This window comes from Benincasa hispida, chromosome 9 (assembly GCF_027475165.1).
Source record: "Benincasa hispida cultivar pf3 chromosome 9, pf3_genome.v1.1, whole genome shotgun sequence".
NCBI lineage: Eukaryota > Viridiplantae > Streptophyta > Magnoliopsida > Cucurbitales > Cucurbitaceae > Benincasa > Benincasa hispida.
In genome coordinates, this window is record NC_143486.1 from 14,796,960 (window position 1) to 14,808,493 (window position 11,534).

Sequence of the window (11,534 nt, forward strand, 5' to 3'; positions counted from 1 at the left end):
CATTTAACATCATACACATCCCAAATCCAGCGTTTGAAGCGTTCCCGTCAAAAAGTTTAAAATGACATTATAATAATTTATCCACAAACAAGAGTTGCTTTTATATATTAAGATCTCAACAAACACAAAAATTTAAATCTAATCTTGCTCACAAAGTACAAATAATAGTTAGCTCCCAAAGAGAATAACGAAATTTATACTTACAAAGCAGTAGTTGGCTGCTTACGTATCAAAAAATTCCTAAAATAAAATATTAGTTGCTTTTGTATATACAACTTACCTTTCAACAAATACAAAAAATTAACTGAAGATTGAGAGAGTTGGTTATCTACTTTGGAGTGTCATTACTATTCCAAAAAATTTGCAAAGAATATATGCTTACTTAAGTATATAAAATCAAGAATTATTTAAAAATAAATGAATCATACTAAAAGAAATTATATAAAGTATGGAAACTATATTTATACAAACTTACCAAAAGGAATGAATGCTTAAACTTGCTATTCTTTTCTCTATTCTATGGATGAATTTGTTATGCCCTATATCCAGAACCTCCATGTACTCGTGCGAGCGATGTCATATGAGAGTATAAAAAAAAAGTATAAGTTGCGTTAATGTAAACAATTTATAAATAAGGAAAGAAATGAACTCAACCCATAAATAACTACCATAGTTACACCTCTTCAAAGAAATGCATTTCCAACAATATTCAAACAACAACCTTCTCTCAACAAAATTGTATTTACATAATGATTCAACTTATTTCTCTTTTCGGGAACTTACATTGCTAGGTTAGAGGTAGAGGTTATCCTAGACTCCATATGCTTAAGAGATAGAAAAAGAAGAAGCATTGCAACTAGGTAAGACCATAAAATTAATATGAGAGATGAAAAGTAAAACTGTAATATAGAGTTTAGTAAAGAAATAAAATGTTGTAAATGGATCAAAAACTCTTGATGGTCACCTGCTGATGAACAAGAGTCATAGATAAAGTCAAATGTAGAATAACTTCTGTGGTTACCAATACCACAGCACCATTAGCATGCTGAAGACGATCTTTAAGGAGATTCAAGATGTCAAAATTCTCATTGCAATCTGATGGTACATTTTGGAAACCAATTCAAGTATGAGACATTGTGCCCATTCATTAAATTCTTTGATCCTACAAGCATATCATTTTGTTTCAACTAAGTATAATAGATATTTTACCGCTAAAATTCTCGACACTTACATATTATACAATGAATGTATAAGAACCATCCAATGGAGAGAATAGCTTAGAGAATCTAAAACAATACAATTACTACAATCCTAAAGTTATTGTTCCTTTCATGTACTATAAAACTTCTCCTGAACTGTGACTTTCTGCAAAGACAAATTAATAGCTAAAGCAGGGCCTTCATAAAGTGCAATAAGAAGAATATACAAGAACGTCCCAAAAGTTTTAATTATCCACCATGTCATTACCAAGATCCGAACTACGGAAAACTATGGCCAACAAGATCAAAACTATATGGGAAAAAGTTAATGTTTTGAACACCCCTTAGAAAAAGAACATGGGCACGGAACAATCTTGTACTACAGATTGATACAATTCTTGGTAAATGTATGTTATTTATAAAAGTAATTATGAATAAAGTTCAATATTTTGGATGACAAGAGTTGTAACCCAATAAAGTAAACAGTAAGGCCGGCAAACGCGTGAAGAAAAGCCATAAAGAAAAGCCAAAAAATAAGCTTTTTAATCAAATATCACCTACTCTATAATAAATAAAAAAAAAAAATCATGAAAGTCTTGCACATTTAAATTTTTACTTTTGATTCTCAGTAGCCAAACAAGCTAAAAAACACGAAGACTGGAAAATAAAGCTATACACAAAAACAAACTTGTGAATTAACATGTATATCATAAGATGTTGTAGGGCACATTCAAGCATTTTAAGAGAGAAAAATAACAAATAATATGTAGAGAATTATATCCATTGACTCTTAAAATGATTGCACATAACAACAAATATAAAAGCACATGTAACTAAAAGGACACTAGGAATTAATGCCATCGGTTATACACAAAGCATATCTAGATACAAGTATTTATAAGATCATTTTTTTACCACCCAATCCTTACAAAGGTTTTCTGAAAAAGAATTTGAATGAGCAAACTAAATCAAGCTAGTGAAATTTTGAAAAGCAAAATCCAAATTCAAGCTAAATGATTAATTTGAATAGGAGTAATACAATACCTGGCAACACAATCCAGTGATGGTAGTCCATAACCACCACTAACAACAGGACTGGCGACACCCCTGTTTTGCAAGCTCTACAGAAAATTACTCTAATCCAAAAGAACAAGATTGTGCTCATAATTACAAAAAGGCATAATGACCAACGTCCACAATGATGTGTTAAACCTAGCTACCTGCCAAACACATTTCAACAGTTAATAACTAGTGTATTGGATTTGTAAATATGAACAATATTCAGATTGTACCAGATGCATGAATAGATTAAAGTAACTAATATCACCAATCTAAGAAAGAAGTCACAAACATAAACGATAAGTATTATACACGACAAAAGGGTTGAAGGAAAAAAAAGAAAAAGACCTAGTGACCAACATCCACAAGGAAGTATTAAACCTAGCAACTTCCCAAACACACTTTAACAGTTAATAACTATTGTAATAGATATGAAAACATGCAACAGATTGTACCAGATGCATGAATCATGAGATTAAAGTAACTACATCACCAATCTAAGAATGAAGTGACAAACATAAGTGATAAAGTATTGAATATACAAAGAGAGAACTGAAGGAAAAAGAAAAAAAAGTAAAATTTTCAATTGGGAGGGGGGAATTCACAGGCCAAAAACAAAACCAGATGGTAGTAGTATGAACAATCTGATGCTTGAGCTATGGCAGAAGTAAATAGAAGCTAACCTCAAGAACTGCATTATACTCTTTTGATCGTTGACATACCTCTGATGTTCCTTAATATTCAGTTCCAAATGTTTTTATAGAAATAGAAGCCCTGCAGGAAAATAAATCCTCAACTTTCTACTTAACCTTGTTAAATATCTCCTTAAATTGAAAAACTTTGTTCTCAAACTGACTGGGAATTTCTGCAATTTTTTGCTGATTTCCGCAAACTATCTTCCTTTACAAAATCAAGTAAACACTTGTGATTGGCTGTTTGTAAGGCAGGATGAAGCTTCACAGACCTCAATTTCTCAATGTCTCTACCCAAATTCATCAACAGATCACAACGATCTTATATCTTTAGATTCATGGACTCAGTTCCCATCAATGGAATGAAAAGCCAAAAAGCAAAAACTCAAAAAAGTTCAAAATTCCATCAATCCAAACAAATATCACAATAAACCACAAAATATATAGAAAGAAGTGATTTCAAAAGCCAACAAACACAAGTAGTTAACATAAGAAAGGAGAACTCTTAACAACCATCTATCAAATAAGAAAGTAGAACTCTAAAGATTAATTTCGAGACTCGTGTCCTTAGAATTAGACTCTTTCTATAAATACTTCAAGAAAAGCAGTTTTTACTATTCTACAAATCATGTCAAACTCAATCTATGTCTATTAAGTTGAATAAGTCTACAACCATCTATCAAATAAAGCTTTACGATACAAAACACAAAATGAATGACACACTTAACAAGAAAAAACAATCTAACAATGAACAAAATACATAACAAGTGGAAACATATCACAAATCATCCACCATTTGAATCACATAAAGAAAGATGACAAGCTATTGGGTTTCGAGTACTTGCCTCAGTAGTAGACCAGCCGATGACCAAGGAGGTAACAAGTATATTTCTCCTCACTTACCATAATCAAGCACTAATCAGTTTATGATAAATTAAAATGACAATATAAACACTATTTTATGGTTAATTGAAGTAGGGAAAAAAACAAAAGGGATTCGACCTTAGGGAAACTCCATAAGATGCCGTAAGTCACATACAATCTTGATACAACTGTAAAGGAAGTATAGAAGAAAGAACAGAAAGAACCTAGAAAACATTACCATATTTTAACATGTAACTAACTTTACATTACCATTACCAAGTCCTGTACAAACTCAAAAGGGAGTGTATATTGTTACCAGGCATCCATGAAATGTAAACTTGAAAAATAAAAAAAAATTGAATAAATTTTGTTAAGTATATATTGATTCACTCTGTCCTGCTACAAAAAATATATATATATTATAAGTGATAAGTTACCATACTACAAACTTAATGAGAAAATGGCTTGTCGATGTAAACATTAAGTTAAGTATATATCATAATGCTAAAAGTAATTGAGTGGCTATTAAATACTAGACGATTATGCAAGCCGAGGTTGCAATAAAAATTTTACTTAATCAGCATAGTTGTCAATTCATAGAGTAGAATCCATAACAAGAGGTCCACAATAAAAGGAACCACAAACTTTCAAAATGAACAATGTTTAGTCAAAATACACCAAGAATAGGGGTTAACAAAACTTTCAAAGTGTATTTTACACAGGGCTTTATTCAAATAATAATAATAAAATAAAACTTTAGCGAATGCAAATACATTGTACACACAGTTATTGTGCAGTAAGACAAATACGTTGGTTTTTCAATGAATTAGTTTTTGAAATGATGATTTATCAACCAAGGACCAATTGTCTAATTTATATTAGATAGCGACATCCTACATAGGCTTTGAAGGGGAGGAGAAAATTGGCTTGTATAAAAACTAAAATGGTTTCTTCCATTTTTAGCTAGTGTAAACATAAACTTACATCCCACCACAACTCTTTCTTATTTTGATTTGCGCAAAATTAAGCTAGTGTAAACATAAACCATAATAAGTTTCACCCAAAGAGCATAATTTCAAATCACACTTTGCCTCAAGTGTCGTTAAACCACTTACCCAAATGTCCGTTTGATCCAAAAAACATCCAAGATTCCACTCAAAGACTTCCTCCTAAACACAAGTCAACATTAGAGAATTAACCCAAATTTTCCAACAATAAATAAGCATTCCAATGGAATTCAAAACCTTAAGAACTTACTAAAATCCACCAAAACGGACTTTACGTCTGCTGAATAGCAGCTTCAACACTTTCCAAACTTCAAATCCAACCCCGAAAAACAAAATTAAACCAATTATTAGGCCAAAATTTCAATGGGTGAACATGACCTTCAAGAAAAATCACAAAACTTACCAAAATAAACTAATCCTTACATAACTCCAACATTCTGACGAAATCCATAGGAACAATGTAGGCGGTGGCAGAACTTGCATGCCCAAAACCCAAACAGACGCGTGAACGGAAAGAGCTTGACGGCTAGGTGAACGCGCGACTGGGACGTAGGCACAGATCTGGCTGTCTGATGATGACATGTAGACATCGCCGATGGTTGGATCTTCCTGATCAACAATGTAGGCGGTGGGAGCTAGACGACGACAGAGGCGATGGAGGTTGTTGGGTTGAGGTTCCTGCAGATGGCTAAGAAATAGAGAGAGAGATTGCGTGAGAGGAAACTTAGAGAGAGAGAGGGGTTGGGTGTTAGACATTTAGGATTTTTGGGTCATTTATTTTTCTTTTTCTTTTTCTTTTTCTTTTTAGTAGAGGATTGGAGGGAAATGAAAATCAGGGAAAAGGGGAATAAAATTTGGTGTTCTAAACTTTTTTTTATTTCATTTTATTTCAAAAAAGAGAGGTTTTAACATGGTTTATCTACAATGTTAACATGGTTTAACATGGTTTTTTAGTAGACATTGTAGCTTCGTTTTTAGTGCCAATTTAAAACCGACATTAAAGATTCATTTTTTTAAGAAACTAACATTGTATATCCATTTTTGTTTTCTCAACTGACATCAAAGCCCAAATTTCTTGTAGTGAACCATTCATTTCTAATGCGTCACATATTATTTGGTCTCTATAACTACTACCAATTGACAAAGGAATTGTGCAAATTTCACTTATTTATGCCTCACCACTTTTCTTCAACCAATTGATCTTGTAAGGGATTGGATGAACTTCTAACTTGAGGTTCAAGGTTGTTACTATCATTTTGGAAATGAAGTTCTCACTACTTCTACTGTCTATAATCACGTTGCATACCTTCCCATTGATTGTACATCTTGTCTTGAAAAGACAATGTCGTCGAGGGTTGAGATTTTCTTTAGTAGAAATTACACCCTTTGGAGAACACAAGATGCACAGTTTCACCATCATACGGTTCTATAAGTTTAGCTTCTTCTTCAACTTCTTCACTATTTTCAGTTAAGACTTCTTCTTCATCTTCCATGTAAGCTACTGTTTTCCCTTGAGGGCAATCATTGAACAAATGGCCAGTTTGGCCGCATTGAAAGCATTTGCCCAATGAAGGTTGGTTGTAAGGATTTTGAGATTTCTTCTTGTTGGTAGCTTAAGCGTTCTTTTCCACGGCCTCCCCAAGATTTTCTTTCTCCTTTTCTTTGGCAAAAAATGTAGATGATAGATGGTTAGTATCTTTGGATGAAGAATTCACTCTCCTACTTGTGGATGCTTCCCACGAGCTTTTTCTTTAAGCTTTCTCGGAGTGAATTTCATTGAGTTCTTCCACTGTTTGAGCAAAAGAAATCGCATTAGCCACCAAACTGAATTGTTGAAGTTTTACTTTCTCTTTGATGTTCATTCTCAGCCCACCAATGAACCGTGCTATCAAGTGTTGTTCGTTTTCATCGAAATTAGTTCGTGCTTCCAGACGATGGAACTCTTCCATGAAAGCAACTACTTTTCGATGACTTTGTCTACAATTTTAGTACTGATTGTACAGTGTTTTCTCGTAATTGGGAGGAAGAAATCTTTCTTTCATCAACCTTTTCATCTTCTCCCATGTTCGGATAAGCCTCTTGCCTTGTCTTTGTCGATTTGCTTCCAATTGATCGCACCATGCGAATGCGCTCCTCCTTTCAACATGAAGGCAGCTAGTTAAACCTTCTTGTGATCCGATGTGTTCATGTAATCAAAGAAATTGTCCGTTTTCTTAACCTAGCATTGGAGCATCTCATCCTATCGGGTGAGCAACTCCTCTTCCCTCCATTCGTTTGAGGATTTGTCGCTCTGATATCAATATGATATCAGTATGATGTATTCATACTATCATGGGGATAGACTTGGACTACTTTACCTTTTGATAGATTTCTCTATCAGCATTGGGAAACCATTGTACAGCTTTATTTTTGTTTCACATGCACCTTGTTCATTTGTTTTATGTAATTAATGTCAAATTGGTGCAAAAAAATTGTTAACTAAACACTCAAACCCATGCAAACACACAAGAAATTCAAATTTCACATAAACCACCTTCCTAAATCTTAGAAAGAAAGAAAGGAAATGATGGGAACATAAAATAACCAAATCGTTTGTATTAGTCATAACAATAAACTCTTATCCATGAAATTTATGATCATAACCTTTTTCTCTAGCTCAATATTACCTCTATATACTGGTTAATGGCCAAAGGACTTGTATGAGTACCAATTGTCACCTTGCTGAAACACGAAACTTTGGAATGATACAAAAAATTGGCTTTTTATAAATCGGAAGTAAAATATGTTATTTGGATTCATGTATTTCTTCATAACATGCATGGATGTAAATGCTGGACTGTGTCTACTAATACAAACTGCTGGAATGACTTCTTATCAACTGGAGTTGAGGTCTGCCTCATGTTATTTTCTATGTAGGTTACATATCATTTAACTTGTTCATTTAAAAGTACCGCTTAGTTTCTGTACGTAGGGTGGTTACATTCTGCAACACTACCATACCAAATATTTATTTCGAAGAAGTTAACTGAATTTATTCTTTTCTCATCTAAGAGTTGCAATAAGTTTAGATTTGAAGATTTAGTTGCAAGATTCTGTGATCAATATAGTTGGTAATTCAATAGCAATTTTTCCTTTGGTAGAAGAATTATGCTTACTGCTTAAAGATGGTCCATTTTTCTACTTCGAATTGCTTTAAGATTCGTTTCTCCTTAGTTTGTCAGGTGAATTATCTCTAATGTCGATTGTCAACCGAAATTAAAATCCTTTAACGTCGGTTTCTTGTTGAATTAAGAAACCAACCATATGTTTGAAGTCAAAATACTGGAAATATTGAGGCAAAAGCCAAAAGACTAGACATGTCTTCTTTAATAACTAGTTCATTGAACTTCTTGAATGGGTTGAACCACTTGTCTACCATTCCAAAATTATCTCCTTTTTGTGAATATCTAATAGGAATCAAGAAAGATAAAAGAAACAAAATAATAACAACACATAATACCGACGAATTTCATGTGGAAAAAACCGTTCAAAATTGAGGAGTGAAAAACTACGCCATGACAAGTAAATATTTCTTTCCATCAATTTGGATTTTCAGTTCCTTTTCCAATGTATCCATTTGAAGAGAAAAGTTATAAATCTTTTGAGTTGCGGACTCTATTATCTCGTGGATAATAATTTTCACATCAAATTCTTTAAAAACACACAACATAACCTCAATTGAAATTGATTACTAGACATCCTATTATGGCTGTAAATAATTTGAGCAAGGACAGTTTTTCGTAGCGTTAAAGAGAATATCTTCGACCATAGATGAAAAAGAAGGAAGAGATTGAGTTATTATTATTATTATTATTTGTTTGTTTGTTTATTTGGAAAAGAAGTGTACGTGAGCCCAAGTGGTAGAAATTAGTAGAGAAGGATAGGGATAGATCATATAAAAAAGAAACGTTTTTAAAATTACTTAACAATTATGAAAACGTTTTTAAAATATAAAAAAGAGAAAGAACAGAAAATTGAATTGGGAATGAAACATATCTATTTTAAAAGATTAAAAACTAAAAATCAAATTATTATGAAATAGATTTAAAGGAATGTGTTTTTGTTTTTAGATTTAAATGTTTATTTAAGAAGAGTGAAAGTGTGGTGTGAAAGTTGAAAGAAAATTACAAGCCTATATAAATATAAAAAATTAAAAATTAAAAGCAAAATGAAAGAAGAAATGAAAGTTAAATTTCTTCAAATATTTCTTCAACAAAGAAGAAATGTGTTGGGCCTACATACTTGATATTCTGAATAATGAAAGCCCAAATGATGAAATGTTGGCTCGTTTGCTGATCCAAATCGTGATCACCAAGTTGTTTTGCCCCAAAATTAAATTGATATGTAGAAAACTTGCTCTTGCTTGCTCCACGATCTTTCAGCTGATGTGCAACACGTGAAATGATCCATTACCTTATGCCTGATGGAAGAAAAATGCTTTCTGTTGCTGATGGAAAATTTTCAGACAAATTAATTTCTTTCTCTGTCACATTCTCTCTATTGTCTGCAGAAAACTTTTGCTAACCCCTTTTTCTCTCTGATTATTTTGTGTGATTGCCGAGAGAATGAAGAAAAAGAAGAACATGCAATCTTATAATGAGAAAGAAGAGAAAGAGATCTACACAATGATATACGTGGTTCGGCTATACAGTGCCTACATCCACGGAAAGGAGAAGAATTTTATTCAAGAGCTAAGTCACACTTTTCTTTACAGATCTTGTAGCTTTCTTGTAAGCTTTTTTAAGATTGTTTACAAATTGTAAATGATGCATATTTATACATTTTGTCTGATACAAGTAGTTACATAACAAAGTGTAAAGAAAATGTAAGAGGCTGTTGAATATTCGTTGTACGCTTGAGTTTATTTTACTTCAAATCTCCACCTTAAGCTCAACATGCAAGCTCTTCTCTTTCCAGATTTAACATGTCTTCACCCTTTTTCAGGAAGCTGGAAGCCGATCTGACCAAGACAATTCGCTATCTTGAGCTTTTAAATTGGTTTAGTAAGTATATCAGCGGCATTCTCGCTAGTATGAACCTTTAAAACTTCAATTTCACCTTTCTATTCTATCCCTTACAAAGTGATATTTAATATCTATATGTTTGGTCCTTGAGTGGTATTGAGGGTTTTTGGAAAGATGATGGCACTTTGATTATCACAGTAGATCTTTACTACTATTTGATTGATACCAAAATTCTTCATCAACCCCTTTAATCACAATGCTTCTTTTATTGCTTCGGATAAAGCCATGTATTCTACTTCAGTGGTTGATAAGGCTGTGACTGACTGCAGATTTTCTTTCCAACATAATAAATTTGGACCATATAAGAATAAATAACCTGTTAATGATCTTCTTTTGTCTTGGTCACTTGCAAAATCTGAATCAACATATCCACATAGCTCTAGTTCTGTTTCTTTTGTAGTTTGATATATTAATTTTGATTATTTAGATCATATTAAGTATCTTAATATCCATTTTGTTGCTTCCCAGTGCCTTTTTCAAGGGTTAGACATGTATCTACTATCACACCCCCTCCTGAGCCTTAACCCAAGACTTAGGAAAGAGTATGAAGAAATCCCAATCTAACTCTAAAACAGCTTTTATATTGAACTGATTAAGGACTAAAGTTTGATATGTCTATAATGACCCTACAAGTTTTATACAAATTATGTAATTCCTCTACTGATGTTCTTTTATTCGATCTGAATCATGCCCTGAAAGATTACCAAATTCCTGGTTTTGGGTGGTTGTCTGACTTCTCCCTGAATGTTCCGCTCCACAACCTAGGAGGGTGTGGGGAAAGAAAACATTTGGAAAACATGAGCTAATAAGCCCAGTGAGTGGTAATTTTCTCAATAAACATAACGTTGGCTATCAAAAATAAAATTTTGGGAAAACAGCATGCAATCATCGATACATTATTACCACTTCATATTCATTTCCTCAGCCGAGCCGCTGAATCATTTCCTGTTAATGGTCAACTATTTTCAACCAAACAACACAATAACAATTTTATGGAAACTTCCCTATACCCCATTTTTCTGTCAATGTGCACATTGACCAATTCTTTCCGCTAGTTATGCTTAGGTAACTTGACCATATTTTCCCGCCGATCGTCACCGACTCTCATTTCTCGCCGATCGAAGCCGACCATATTTTCCCGCCAAACACTCTTTTCAAGCATACTAACCATATCCCGTGTATAATTCCAGTTTCCACCGCAACATAATATGTAATATCATGGCAATCACAATGATATCAAAATCATATTTGATATTACCCTCTATATATAGGCATCATATATACATATACATGCGTAAATCAAAACAACACATAGTAACCGCTCACAGTCTGCAAGTCCTCCTAATGCAATCAACTAGGAAATTTCTCCCTACCATTTTCATTATTTCAAGGAAAATTTCCAATTAATATCATTATTTCATCAAAATATTTGAAACACCTTTAAAAAAAATACCAGCTTACCCTACTCAAACAAAAACCGAATACTGTTGCGTGTGTCAATGTGAAGCTGTGCAGTAGTGTTAGGCAGACGGTTGCCGCGTCTGGCTTTGTGCAGGCGGCACGCTCATGCTGCCTCGTGCTGACAGTGAAGGAACCCTGGTCGATGCATCACGCTGTGTTGCATTGGTGGGATGGCTTATGCGTCCGTCT

The 11,534-nt window shown here is 33.3% G+C and overlaps 1 long non-coding RNA gene across 3 annotated transcripts; it reads right to left on the bottom strand.

Moving 5' to 3' along the window:
- Positions 1-673: 673 nt before the first annotated feature.
- Positions 674-5,604, bottom strand: LOC120084900 (uncharacterized). 3 transcript variants are annotated; one of them, XR_016532544.1, is made up of 6 exons: positions 5,225-5,604; positions 5,072-5,129; positions 3,115-4,983; positions 2,942-3,032; positions 2,244-2,419; positions 674-1,095 (listed from the first exon to the last, which is right to left on the bottom strand). It is a non-coding gene; the product is annotated as an uncharacterized LOC120084900 (long non-coding RNA). The 3 variants fall into 3 exon arrangements; XR_016532542.1 differs by having other exon boundaries at positions 674-1,162; XR_016532543.1 differs by having other exon boundaries at positions 1,058-1,365.
- Positions 5,605-11,534: the final 5,930 nt, after the last annotated feature.